Below are 15,471 nucleotides of genomic sequence, written 5' to 3'. Positions count from 1 at the left end.
TCTTGGAGACCCACCTTATTATATAGGTACAGCATACGTGACTAGAAACACTGAACAATAACATTGCTTGACTGTGAACTTAGCACTAAATTTCAACAAGCAGCATGACTTTGAACTTAACACTAGATTTTCAACAAACAAGAGCACAATGTAAATACGGCACCACAATGTTTTTATTTAGACTTTAGGAGGGGCATTATATAAATTCTAAGGTTTGCAAAGACTTTTAGCTGAACTCTAAGAGTATTCACAAGTGATTAGATTAATCCCTACATATCCAAAGAGCCTCAAATTCTTCCACAGATGTTGTAGGCATTGCTGAATCATGGCTTAAAGAAGATTACAGATGGGATCATAATGCCCAAGGATGCACATTGTGTCAAAAGGACTGGTAGAAAAGCAGAGGACGTGGCATTGCTCTGATGGCAAAAAATGAAATCAAATCATTAGAAATAGGTGTCAAAAGTGTTGAATTATTGTGGATAGAATGGAAGAAGTAGCAAGCGTGAAAAGGTCATGGAAGGAATTCTCTTCCTTCACACAATATAACATCACACAGACTACTAGTGTCTTCCACAGTGAAGCATGATGAATAATACTCATTTAGTTCATCAGCCTTCTCCTTGTTCCCGTTATCATTTCTCCTGCCTCATTTTCTAGTGGTCCTATATCCACTCACATTTCTCTTTTTTTAACATGAAAAAACTTTTACTCTCCACTTTGATATTATTTGCTAACTTGCTTTCATATTTCATCTTTTCCCTTCTAATGATTTTGTAGTTGTTCTCTGTAGGTCCTTAAAAACCTCCCAATCTTCTATCTTCTCACTAATTCACTTAGGTTAACTCTCTCATTCCACTATAATCTCCCTTACTCCACTGAAATACTGCTACATCAGAATTTACTTTCTCCCCATAAAATTTCACGTTGAACATTATCATATTGTGATCTTTGATTTCGAAGGGTTCTTTTACCTTATGTTCCCTGATCACCTCTGGTTCATTACAAAACACCCAATCCAGTATAGCTAATCCCCTGGTAAGCTCAATGAAAACCTGCTGTAAAAAGATATCTCATAGGCATTCAACAAACTCACTCTCTTGAAGTCCATTACTAACCTGATTTTCCCAATCGATTTGCATGCTAAAATCTCCCATGACTACCATAACATTTCCCTTTTGACTCACCTTTTCTATTTCCTGTTGTAACCTGTGGTCCACCTCCCAGCCACTGTTGGGAGGCCTATATATAATTGCCATCAGCATCCTTTTACATTGCAGTTCTTTAACTCAATTGACAAGGATTCAACATCTTCCGATCCTATGTCACATCTTTCCACTGATTTGGTCATAAGATCATAAGATATAGGAGCAGAAGTAGGCCATTTGGCCCATCGAGTCTGCTCCGACGTTCAATCATACTCTGATCCATTTCATCTAGTTATCTACACTCCCTTGCATTCACCGCATACTGTTTGATGCCCTGGCTAATCAAGAACTTATCTATTTTTGCCTTAAATACACCCAATGACTTGGCCTCCACAGTCGCTCATGGCAACAAATTCCACAGATTTACCACCCTCTGAATAAAGTAATTTCTCCGCATCTCAGTTCTAAAAGGGAGTCGTTCAAATCTGAAGTCGTACCTTCTTGTATCCCCTACCATGGGAAATAACTTTGCAATATCTAATATGTTCAGGTCTTTTAACATTTGGAATGTTTCTGTGTGATCCCATACCATACATTTTCCAACAATGTATTTCATTTGCCACTTCTTTGCCCATTCCCCTAAACTATCTAAGACTCCATGCAGGTTCTTTGTTTCCTCAACACTACCCGCTCCTCCAACTATCTTTGTATCATTGGCAAATTTAGCCAAAAATCCATTAATACCAAAGTCCAAATCATTGATGTACATCATAAAAAGCAGCGGTCCCAACACTGATCCCTGTGGAACTCCACTGGTAACTGGCAGCCAGCCAGAATATGATCCATTTATTCCCACTCTTTGTTTTCTGCCAACCAGTCAATGCTTCACCCACACTAGTAACTTCCCTGTAATTCCATGGGCTCTTATCTTGCTAAGCAGTCTCATGTGCGGCGCCTTGTCAAAGGCCTTCTGAAAATCCAAGCACACCATGTCTACTGCATCTCATTTGTCTACCCTGCTTGTAATTTCCTCAAAGAAATGCAGTAGTTTAGTCAGGCAGGATTTTCCCTTCAGGAAATCATGTTGACTTTGGCCTTGATGCACCATCAATAACTCACTCTGAGACGTAAGAAACGAGATATCGGCTTTTATTGACTGGAAGAATGAACAACACTACATCCTGGAGAATGAGGCCGGGCTCAGGCCTCAATCACCTTTATACAGTGGTCTGTGGGAGGAGCCACAGGAGCAGTCAGCAGGGGTCTGTGGGAGGAGCCACAGGAGCAGTCCAGACAGGTATATGTAGTTCACCACAGGCCTATCTTGTCATGTGCCTCCAGGTACTCCGTAATCTCATCCTTAACAATTGGTTCCAACAACTTCCCAACCACTGATGTCAGGCTAACAGGTATATCGTTTTCTTCCTGCTGCCTCCCACCCATCTTAAACAGCAGAATAACATTTGCAATTTTCCAGTCATCTGTTGCAATGTCAGAAACTATTGATTCTTGAAAGATCATCGTTAATGCCTCTGCATTCTCCCCAGTTACTTCCTACAGAAACCAAGGATGCATTCATCAGGTCCAGGAGATTTATCCACCCTCAGACCATTAAGCTTCCTGAGCACCTTCTCGGTCGTAATTTTCACAGCACGAACTTCAATTCCCTGACACTCTTGAATGTCTGGTATACTGTGGATGTATTCCATTGTGAAGACTGATGCAGAATACATATTCAGTTTCTCTGCCATCTCTGCATCTCTCATTACAATATCTCCAACATCATTTTGTATTGATCCTATCTCTACCCTCCACTCTCTTTTACCTTTTATATACTTATAAAAGCTTTTAGTATCTTCTTTGATATTAGTCACCAGCTTCCTCTCATAATTCATCTTTTCCTTCCGAATGACCATCTTAGTTTCCTTCTGCCAGTTTTTAAAAGCTCCCCAATCCTTTATCTCCCCACTAGCTCTGGCTTCCTTGTATGGCCTCTTGTTTGCTTTTACTTTGGCTCTGACTTCACTTGTCAGCCACGGTAGTATATTTCTTCCCTTTGAAAATTTCTTCTTATTTGGAATATATCTGTCTTGCACTTCTCTCATTTTTCTCAGAAACTCCAGCCATTGCTGCTCTGCTGACCTTCTTGCAAATGTTCCTTTCCAGTCAACTTTGGCCAGTTCCCCTCTCATGCCATTGTAATTTCCTTTATTCCACGGAAATACTGACACATTGGATTTTATTTTTTTCCTCTCAAAATTCAATGTGAATTTGATCATATTGTAATCACTGTTCCCTAAGGGTTCCTTAACCTTAAGCTGTCTTATCATCTCCAGATCATTGCACAACACCCAATCCAGCACAGCCAATCCACTCGTGGACTCAACAAGAAGCTGTTCTAAAAGCCATCACTTAGACATTCTACAAATTCTCTCTTGAGGTCCAGTACTGACCTGGTTTTCCCAGTCCACTTTCATGTTAAAATCCCCAACGACTATCATGACATTGCCTTTCTGACATGCCTTTTCTATCTCCTGCTGTACTTTGTAATCCACATCCCGGCTGCTGTTTAGAAGCCTGTAAACATAGCCATTAGAGTCCTTTTATTCTTGCCATTTCTTAGCTAACACATAGAGATTCTACCCCTTCTAATCTTATGTCATCTCTTTCCAATGATTTAATATTATTTCTTATACATAGAGCTACACCACCCCCTCTGTCTACTAACCTATCTTTCCTATACACCATATATCCGTGGACATTCAGCTCCCAGTGGTAGCCATCCTTTAGACAAGTTTCAGAGATGGCCACAATGTCATATTTCCCAATCTGTAGCTGAATTTCAAGATCGTCCTTTTTTATTTCTTATACTATGTGCATTCAAATACAACACTCTCCGTCCAGTATTTGTTGCTTTCTGTTTTAACTGCACCATGTCTCTATTGCCCTGTAACTCTTGCCACTGGCTTTGATTCAGCCTCATCTCCTGCCTGTTCTTTCTATAATCTCTGTTGCATGCTATATTTGATTTAATTCTATTTCCCCCTTCCTCAGCCCTATCACTCTGGTTCCCATTCCCCTGACAATTTAATTTAAACCCTCCCTAACAACTCTATTGCATGTCCCTGTTAGGATATTGGACCCCTTTGGGGTTAGGTGAAACCTGCACTTTTTGTACAGGTCGTATCTCCCCCAAAAGAGGCCCCAATGATCAGGAATCTGAAGCCCTGCCCCCTACACCAATCTCTCAGCCACACATTAATGCACCTGATCATGCTATTCTTGCAGTTGCTAGCACGTGGCACAGGCAGCAATCCTGAGATTACTACCCTGGAAGTCCTGCTTTTAAGCTTCCTACCTAACTTCCTGAATTCTCTCTTCTGGTCCTCCTCTCTTTTCTACCTATGTCATGGGTACCAACGTGTACCAAGACTTCTGGCTGTTCACCCTTTCCCTTGAGAATACTGTGCACGTCATCCAGAGTATCCCATACCCTGGCACCTGGGAGGCAACACACCATGTGGGCATCTCTATTAGGCTGACAGAACCTCCTGTCTGTTCCCCTCACTATGACTACAGCATTCCTCATCTTCCTCTTTCCCTTCTGCACCATGGAACCAGGCTCAGTGCCAGAGACCTAATCACCATGGTCGTCCTCTGTCAGGTCATCCCCCTCAACCACATCCAAAACAAAAAATGATTACTGAGGGGGATGGCCAAAGGGGTGCTCTCTACCATCTGAGTTCTACTCTTCGCTTCCATGACTGTTACCCACTTATCTAACTCCTGCAGCCACAGGGTGACAAACTCCCTGTAGCTTCTGTCTAGCTTCTGTTCACTTTCCCTAAAAGCTGTAGGTCATCAAGCTGCATCTCCAGATCCCTTACATGGTCTCTCAGGAGCTGCATCTCGGTGCACCTGGTGCAGATATGGCCATCTGGGAGATTGGAAGATTCCCAGGACTCCCACATCTGACACACAGAGCAAGATACTAACCCTAACGATAAGCTCTCAATTCCTGAAAAAATGCAAAGAAAAGCAAAACACAAAGTCCACTTACCCACTTACATAGAACATAGAACATAGAACATAGAACATAGAATAGTACAGCGCATTACAGGCCCTTTGGCCCACAATGTTGTGCCGACCCTCAAACCCTGTCTCTCATATAACCCCCCACCTGAAATTCCTCCATATACTTGTCTAGTAGTCTCTTAAACTTCACTAGTGTATCTGCCTCCACCACTGACTCAGGCAGTGCATTCCACGCACCAACCACTCTCTGAGTGAGAAACCTTCCTCTAATATCCCCCTTGAACTTCCCTCCCCTTAACTTAAAGCCATGTCCTCTTGTACTGAGCAGTGATGCCCTGGGGAAGAGGCGCTGGCTGTCCACTCTGTCTATTCCTCTTAATATCTTGTACACCTCTATCATGTCTCCTCTCATCCTCCTTCTCTCCAAAGAGTAAAGCCCTAGCTCCCTTAATCTCTGATCATAATCCATACTCTCTAAACCAGGCAGCATCCTGGTAAATCTCCTCTGTACCCTTTCCAATGCTTCCACATCCTTCCTATAGTGAGGCAACCAGAACTAGACACAGTACTTCAAGTGTGGCCTAACTAGAGTTTTATAGAACTGCATCATTACATCGTGTCTCTTAAACTCTATCTCTCGACTTATGAAAGCTAACACCACATTAGCTTTATTAACTACCCTATCTACCTGTGAGGCAACTTTCAGGGATCTGTGGACATGTACCCCCAGATCCCTCTGCTCCTCCACACTACCAACTATCCTGCCATTTACTTTGTACTCTGCCTTGGAGTTTGTCCTTCCAAAGTGTACCACCTCACACTTCTCTGGGTTGAACTCCATCTGCCACTTCTCAGCCCACTTCTGCATCCTATCAATATCTCTCTGCAATCTTCGACAATCCTCTACACTATCTACAACACCACCAACCTTTGTGTCGTCTGCAAACTTGCCAACCCACCCTTCTACCCCCATATCCAGGTCATTAATAGAATACCTCACTGACAACTGAATGAGCCAAAGCCTGTTGCTTCCACTCTTGCCACCGACCTACTCTCGACAGTTGGCCGTCCCGACAATGGCCGCTCCGCTTATCCCTTCTGCACTTTTTTTTAGTTTATCACTCTTTGTTGTCGCTGCTGATAGGCCCCATACAATGGACTGATGCCCGCGAAGCTTTTGTTTTAAATTTCCACCTCTGATCTGCGAGAAGCACTCATTCGTCGAGCTTAGTTGCCATTCTTTACCAGTAGTTCTGGTAAAGATATCTGGTAAGTGAGAAGAGTAGTTCTTACCTTGGTCAATAGTCACTTCCCTTCCAATAATCTGCTCACCCACATTCCACGTTGGTTTCACCAAGGTCACTCAGCCTTGAACCAAATCACAGCCTTGGTCCAAACACAACAAAGAGCTGGATTCCAGAGGTGGAGTCAGTGTGAGGCATGTTGAAAACAAACATTTCACAGTGTGCAACATCGAGGAGACCTGGTGATTCTGAGACAAGTGTTGTCAATGTGAGAACTCTTCAATTGTTGAATTCATTCCTCACATTAAGTCAGATGGCTGTGGTCTAACATCCCAGCGCAGAATATCACTGCAGGAGTTCCTTAGGTCAATGTCCCAGATACAACCGTCATCAGCAGCTTCTGTCCATCAGGAGTTTAGAAGTGGGGACATGCCCTGATGATTGCATGATGTTCAGTTCCAATCACAGAGCTTCAGAAAATGAAGCAGTCCATCTAGCAAAAGTACCCAGATATTGGAAAATAATTGGTGAGTAGCATTTTCCCCAGGCAAAGACTACCTTTAAAAGTGAAGACTGTCCCTTAACAGCCAATGACATTAATGTCACAAGTTCCCCACCATCTACAGCTTGGGAGACACCATTGACCTAAAAATGAACTGGACCAGCCAAATAGATTCTGTGGCAGAAAGAGTCACTCAGAGTCTGGGTGTATCTCAGCAAATGAACCATCTTTGACATGCCAGTGCCTTTCCAACATCTGTACGTTTTGAGATAAGGAATGTTGTGGAGTACTCTCTCTATTCTTCTGTGCCACTCACACCCCACGCTGATGATTCCCTGTGTCCAGCACAGGCCAATGAAGGCAATAGTTCTGCCAGGCAGCAAGAACAGTAACCAAAGGGACGAGATCTTAAATGGCAAATGGATCAGATGTTTCAGGACGAATTCAATAGACAATGGAAAATAGGTGCAGGAGTAGGCCATTCAGTCCTTCGAGCCAGCACCACCATTCACTGCGATCATGGCTGATCACCACAATCAGTACCTCGTTCCTGCCTTCTCCCCATATCCCTTGACTCCGCTATCTTTAAGAGCTCTATCTAACTCTTTTATAAAAGTATCCAGAGAATTGGCCTCCCCTGCCTTCTGAGGCAGAACATTCCATAGATCCACAACTCTCTGGATGAAAAAGTTTTTCCTCAACTCCATTCTAAATGGCCTGCCCCTTATTCTTAAACTGTGGCCTTTGGTTCTGGACTCCCCCAACATTGGGAACATGTTTCCTGCCTCCAGCGTGTCCAATCCCTTAATAATCTTACATGTTTCAATCTCCCCTCTCATCCTTCTAAATTCCAGTGTATACAAGCCCAGTTGCTCCAATCTTTCAACATATGACAGTCCCGCCATTCTGGGAATTAATCTCGTGAACCTACGCTGCACTCCCTCAATAGCAAGAATGTCCTCCCTCAAATTTGGAGACCAAAACTGCACACAATACTCCAGGTGTGGTCTCATCAGGGCCCTATACAACTGCAGAAGGACCTCTTGGCTCCTATACTCAACTGCCCTTGTTATGAAGGAAAACATGCCATTTGCTTTCTTCACTGCCTGCTGTACCTGCATGCTTACTTTCAATGACTGATGAACAAGGACACCTGGATCTCGTTGTACTTCCCCTTTTCCTAACTTGACACAATTCAGATATTAATCTGCCTTCCTGTTCTTGCCACCAAAGTGGATAACCTCACATTTATCCACATTAAACTGCATCTGCCATGCAGCTGCCCACTCACTCAACCTGTCCAAGTCACCCTGCATTCTCATAATAACCTCCTCATATTTCACACTGCCACCCAGTTTTTCGTCATCTGCAAATTTGCTGTTACTTTTAATCCCTTCATCTATATCATTAATGTATATTGTAAATAGTTGTGGTCCCAGCACCGAGCCTTGCAGTACCCCACTTGTCACTTGGAGAAGGAAGTCGGAGGATCAGGATGTGAGTGCGGCGGGAGCCATTTTGATTTTTAAAAATTCTCATTGGAGTTAAGAGAGGCGGGACTGCGCAGGCGTGTGATGTCGAGCAGTGAAGTGGGGAAGATTTAAAAAGGACACAGCCTTAAACAGTGGGCAGCGTCGTTTGCAGGCAGCAGAGTGAACCGGGAGCAAGTCAAGACAAGTCAAGTCAAGTCAACTTTTATCATCATTTCGACCATAACTGCTGCTAAAGTGCATAGTAAAAATGAGACAACATTTTTCAGTACCATGGTGTTACATGACACAGTACAAAAAACTAGACCGAACTACGTAATAAAAAAAACACAACACAGAGAAAGCTACACTAGACTACAGACCTACACTGGACTACATAAAGTGCACAAAAACAGTGCAGGCATTACAACAAATAATAAACAGGACAGTAGGGCAAGGTGTCAGTCCAGGCTTCGGGTATTGAGGAGTCTGATAGCTTGGGGAAGAATCTGTTACATAGTCTGGTCATGAGAGCCCAAATGCTTCGGAGCCTTTTCCCAGACAGCAGGAGGGAGAAGAGATTGTATGAGGGGTGCATGGGGTCCTTCATAATGCTGCTTCCTTTGCGGATGCGGCGTGTAGTGTAAATGTCCGTGATGGCAGGAAGAGAGACCCCGATGATCTTCTCAGCTGACCTCACTATCCGCTGCAGGGTCTTGCGATCCGAGATGGTGCAATTTCCAAACCAGGCAGTGATGTAGCTGCTCAGGATGCTTTCAATACAACCCCTGTAGAATGTGATGAGGATGGGGGAGTAGCAGAGTGTAGGCTTAAGGGCTTTGGCTCAACGGGCTTATGCAGAAGCAGGCGAGGCAAGGTAGGTTTAGGTTTTAGTATTTCCTGTTATTTGAGGAAAGGGGAAGTATGAGTGCCAGGGCAGCTTGTTGTTCTCGGTGCCGGATGTGGGAGGTCCTGGAGTCTCCTTGCCTCCCGGACGTCAATATCTGCACCAGGTGCACCGAGCTGCAGCTCCTAAGGGACCGTGTTAGGGAACTGAAGCTGCAGCTCGATGACCTTCGTCTGGTCAGGGAGAGTGAGGAGTTGATAGAGAGGAGTTACAGGCAGCTGGTCACACCAGGGCCATGGGAGGCAGACAGGTGGGTCACAGTTAGGAGAGGGAAGGGGAAAAGTCAGGTGCTAGAGAGTACCCCAGTGGCTGTACCCCTTGACAATAAGTACTCCTGTTTGAGTACTTGGGGGGGACAGCCTACCTGGGGGAAGCAACAGTGGCCGTGCCTCCAGCACAGAGTCTGGCCCTGTAGCTCAGAAGGGTAGGGAAAGGAAGAGGAAGGCAGTAGTAATAGGGGACTCGATAGTTAGGGGGTCAGATAGGTGATTCTGTGTACACAATCAGGAGACCCGGATGGTAGTTTGCCTCCCTGGTGCCAGGGTCTGGGATGTTTCTGATCGTGTCCAAGATATCCTGAAGTGGGAGGGCAAGGAGCCAGAGGTCATGGTACATATAGGTACCAATGACATAGGTAGGAAAAGGGAAGAGGCCCTGAAAGGAGAATATAGGGAGTTAGGAAGGCAGTTGAGAAGAAGGACCGCAAAGGTAGTAATCTCGGGATTACTGCCTGTGCCATGTGACAGTGAGAGTAGGAATGGAATGAGGTGGAGGATAAATGCGTGGCTGAGGGATTGGAGCAGGGGGCAGGGATTCAAGTTTCTGGATCATTCAGACCTCTTCTGGGGCAGGTGTGACCTGTACAAAAAGGACGTGTTACACTTAAATCCTAGGGGGGCCAATATCCTGGTGGGAAGGTTTAATAGAGCTGTTAGAGAGGGTTTAAACTAATTTGGCAGGGGGGTGGGAACTGGAATGATGGAGCAGAGGAGAGGAAAACAGAAATAGATCTAAGGTAGTGAGCAGTAAGAATGTCAGGAAGGACAGGCAAGAGATGGAGCAAATTTGCAGCCATTGGGATGAGTTGCAGTGCAATCAATGCAAAAAGTACCAAATACTGGACTTAAGGTGTTATACTTAAATGCACACAGCATAAGGAATAAGGTGGATGATCTTGTTGTACAGTTACAGATTGGCAGGTATGATATTGTGGCCATCACTGAGACATGGCTAAAGGATGCATGTCTCTGGGAACTGAACGTCCAAGGATACACGGTGATTGGAAGGATAGGCAGGTAGGTAGAGAGGGTGGTGTGGCTTTAATGGTAAGAAATGATATTAAATTATTAGAAAGTGTTGACATAGGATAGGAAGGTGCAGAACCTTTATGGGTTTAGCTAAGAAATCACAGGGGTAAAAGGACCCTGATGGCAGTTATCTACAGGCCTCCAAACAGCTGCAGTGATGTGGGCTACAAATTACAACAGGAAATAGAAAAGGCTTGTCAGAAGGACAGTGTTATGATAATTGTAGGGGATTTTAACATGCGAGTGGATTGGGAAAATCAGGTTGGCACTAGATCTCAAGAGAGAGAATTAGTAGAATGTCTATGAGATGGCTTTTTAGAACAGCTTGTTGTTGAGCCCTCTAGGGGATCGGCTGTACTGGATTGGGTATTGTGTATTGAACCAGAGGTGATTAGAGAGATGGAAGTGAAGGAGCCTTTAGGAGGCAGTGATCACAACATGATTGAGTTCACTGTGAATTTTGGGAAAGAGAAGCCGAAATCTGATGTGTCGGTATTTCAGTGGAGTTACGGAAATTACAGTGGCAATAGGGAGGATCTGGCCAAGGTTAACTGGAAAGGGACACTAGTGGGAAGGACTGCAGAGCAGCAGTGGCTGGAGTTTAATCAAGAACTGAGGAAGGTGCAAGGCAGATATATTACAAAGAAAAAGAAATTTTCAAATGGAAAAATTTCATTCGAAAAAGACAGGTGAGAGTAGATATAGGACCGATAGAAAATGATGCTGGAGAAATTGTAATGGGAGATAAGGAGATGGTGGAGGAACTGGATGAGTATTTTGCATCAGTCTTCACTGAGGAAGACATCAACAATATCCCGGACACTCAAGGGTGTCAGGGAAGAGAAATATGTGCAGTCACAATTACAACAGAGAAAGTACTCAGTAAGCTGAGTATCTAAGGGTAGATAAATCTACTGGACCAGATGGAATGCACCCTCGTGTTCTGAAGGAGGTAGCCGTGGAGATTGCAGAGGCATTAGCAATGATCTTTCAAAAGTTGATAGATTCTGCAATGGTTCCGGAGGACTGGAAGATTGCAAATGTCACTCCGCTATTTAAGAAGGGGGCAAGGAAGCAAAAAGGAAACTATAGACCTGTTAGCTTGACATCGGTGGTTGGGAAGTTGTTGGAGTCGATTGTCAAGGATGAGGTTATGGAGTACTTGGAGGCATATGACAAGATAGGCAGAACTCAGCATGGTTTCATTAAAGGAAAATCCTGCCTGTCAAACCTAGCGCAATTTTTTGAGGAAATTACAAGTAGGCTATACAAGGGAGATGCAGTGGATGTTGTGTATTTGGATTTTCAGAAGGCCTTTGACAAGGTGCCACACATGAGGCTGCCAAACAAGATAAGAGCCCATGGAATTATGGGAAAGATACATACGTGGATAGGGCGTTGGTTGATTGGCAGGAAGCAGAGAGTGGGAATAAAGGGATCCCATTCTGGTTGGCTGCTGGTTACCAGGGGTGTTCCACAGGGGTCCATGTTGGGGCCGCTTCTTTTTATGTTGTATATCAAGGATTTGGATTATGGAATAGGTGGCTTTGTGGCTAAGTTTGCTGATGATACAAAGATAGGTGGAGGGGCCGATAGTGCTGAGGAAACAGAGAGTCTGCAGAGAGACTTGGATAGATTGAGGGAATGGGCAAAGAAGTGGCAAATGAATTACAATGTTGGAAAGTGTACGGTCATGCACTTTGGTAGAAGAAATAAATGGGCAGACTATTATCTGAATGGGGAGAGAATTCAAAGTTCTGAGATGCAACGGGACTTGGGAGTCCTCGTGCAGGATACCCTTAAGGTTAATCTCCAGGTTGAGTCGGTGGTGAAGAATGTGAATGCAATGTTGGCATTTATTTCTAGAGGAATAGAGTATAGGAGCAGGGATGTGATGTTGAGACTCTATAAGGCACTGGTAAGACATCACTTGGAATATTGTGTGCAGTTTTGTGCTCCTTATTTAAGAAAGGATGTGCTGACACTGGAGAGGATTCTGAGAAGATTCACTAGAATGATTCCAGGAATGAGAGGGTTCACTTATGAGGAACGTTTGACCGCTCTTGGACTGTACTCCTTGGAATTTAGAAGAATGAGGGGGGACCTCATAGGAACATTTTGAATGTTGAAAGGCATGGACAGAGTGGATGTGACAAAGTTGTTTCCCATGGTGGGGGAGTCTAGTACGAGAGGACATGACTTGAGGATTGCAGGACGCCCATTCAGAACAGAGATGCGAAAAAATTTTTTTAGCCAGAGGGTGGTGAATCTATGCAATTTGTTGCCACGGGCGGCAGTGGAGGCCAAGTCATTGGGTGTATTTAAGGCAGAGATTGATAGGTATCTGAGTAGTCAGGGCATCAAAGGTTATGGTGAGAAGGCGGGGGAATGGGACTAAAGGGGAGATTGGATCAGCGCATGATGAAATGGCGGAGCAGACTCGATGGGTCAACTGGCTGACTTCTGCTCCTTTGTCTTATGGTCTTATGGTTACTGCCTGCCATTCTGAAAGGGACCCGTTAATCCCTACTCTTTTTTTCCTGTATGCCAACCAATTTTCTATCTATGTTAGTACCCTACCCGCAATACCATGTGCTCTAATCTCCTATGTGGGACATTATCAAAGGCTTTCTGAAAGTCCAGGTACACTACATCCACTGGCTCTCCCTTGTCCATTTTCATGCTACATCCTCAAGAAATTCCAAAAGATTAGTCAAGCATGATTTCCCCTTCGTAAATCCATGCTGACTCGTACCAATCCTGTTACTGCTATTCAAATGTGCCGCTATTTCATCTTTTATAATTGACTCCAACATCTTCCCCACCACTGATGTCAGGCTAACTGGCTTATAATTCCCTGTTTTCTCTCTCCCTCCTTTCTTAAAAAGTGGGATAACATTAGCTACCCTCCAATCCATAGGAACTGATCCTGAATCTATAGAACATTGTAAAATGATTACCAATGCATCCACAATTTCTAGAGCAACCTCCTTAAGTACCCTGGGATGCAGACCATCAGGCCCTGGGGATTTATCAACCTTCAGTTCCATCAGTCTACCCAACACCATTTTCTGCTTAATATGAATTTCCTTCAGTTCCTCCGTTACCCTGGGTCCTCCGGCCATTTGGGAGATTGTTTGTGAAGACAGATCCAAAGTTCCACTCGTCTGCCTTTTCCTTGTTCCCCACAATAAATTCACCCGTTTCTGTCTTCAAGGGCCCAAGTCTGGTCTTAACTAATTTTTTCCTCTTCACATACCTACAGAAGCTTTTACTGTCCTGCTTTATATTCATGGCTAGCTTACCTTCGTACCTCATCTTTTCTCTCCATATTGCCTTCTTAGTAATCTTCTGTTGCTCTTTAAAAGTTTCCCAATTCTCTGGCTTCCCACTCATCTTTGCTATGTTATACTTCTTCTCTTTTATATTTATACTGTCCTTGACTTCCCTTGTCAGCCACGGTCACCCCCAACTCCCCTTAGAATCTTTCTTCCTCTTTGGAATGAACTGATCCTGCACCTTCTGTATTATTCCCAGAAATACCTGCCATTGTTGTTCCTCTGTCATCTCTGCTAGAGTATCATTCCAGTCAACTTTGGCCAGTTCCTCCTTCATGGCTCCATAGTCCCCTTTGTTCAACTGTAATACTGACACTTCCAATTTTCCCTTCTTGCTCTCAAATTGTAGATGAAAACTTATCTCCTAATGGTCACTACCTCCTAATGGCTCCTTTACCTCAAGTTACCTTATCAAATCCGATTCATTAGACAACACTAAATCCAGAATTGCCTTCTCCCTGGTAGACTCCAGTACAAGCTGCTCTATAAATCCATCTCAGAGGCACTCCACAAACTACCTTTCCTGGGGTCCAGTACCAAACTGATTTTCCCAGTCTACCTGCATGTTGAAATCCCCCTTAACAACCGTGGCATTACCTTTGCGAAATGCCATTTTTAACTCCTGATTCAACTTGCACCCTATAACCATGCTACTGTTTGGTGGCCTGTAGATAACTCCTATTAGGGTCCTTTGGCCCTTGCAATTTCTCAGTTCTATCCATACTGACTCTACATCTCCTGATTCTATGTCACCCCTCGCAAGGGACTGAATTTCATTCCTCACCAACAGAGCCAGCCCACCCCTCTGCTCACCTGTCTGTCCTTTCGATAGGACGTATACCCTTGAATATTCATTTTCATTTTGCTCAGGAAATTGTCATGATGTGAAGATCATTTACTAAAAGGCTGCTGGAAGTAGAATGTGAAGGAACAATTCCCAGTGGTTCAGGAAAGGAGCAGGAGAATTAAACTAAATAGATTGCAAATCAAAGAGCTGGTACAGATAGGATGGGGCAAATAATCTCCTCCTGTGCAGTATCATTGCATCATTCTATTGTTCTAGCAAGGGATGAGGTTGAGCTGAATATACAGTGAGTTTCAAAGATCACTTGCCCTGCCTGTGAGAGTAAAGTGATTGAGGAACAAGAGAAATTCCAAGGAATAAAAGACCCACTTGACCCATTAGTCCCACTCCACTGGAGATCGATGGATTCCTTCCCACATCATGTTATTTCAGGGCTCTCCCTGAACAGTCCCTGGTGAAGTATCAAATATCAGCCAGTCCATTATCTCCCCAAAAGTCCATGTTCCTTCTGAGCAGACTTCACTCCAGCTCCTTATTGGAAAGCGGTCGTCATTCTAAATTAGCCCATTCCTCACAAATGGATTACAAATTTTCCAGAGGCAGTGACAGAGGGAGATCATCCCCCATGATGGGAAATGAAGGGGAAACAGACCAGAGCATGTATATGAATGAGTGAGGTGATCTCTGTAAATAATCTGTTGTTTTTGAAATATTGA

This window comes from Hemitrygon akajei, chromosome 14 (assembly GCF_048418815.1).
Source record: "Hemitrygon akajei chromosome 14, sHemAka1.3, whole genome shotgun sequence".
NCBI lineage: Eukaryota > Metazoa > Chordata > Chondrichthyes > Myliobatiformes > Dasyatidae > Hemitrygon > Hemitrygon akajei.
The sequence above is the reverse complement of the archived record's forward strand: the minus strand, read 5'-3'. Positions refer to the sequence as shown.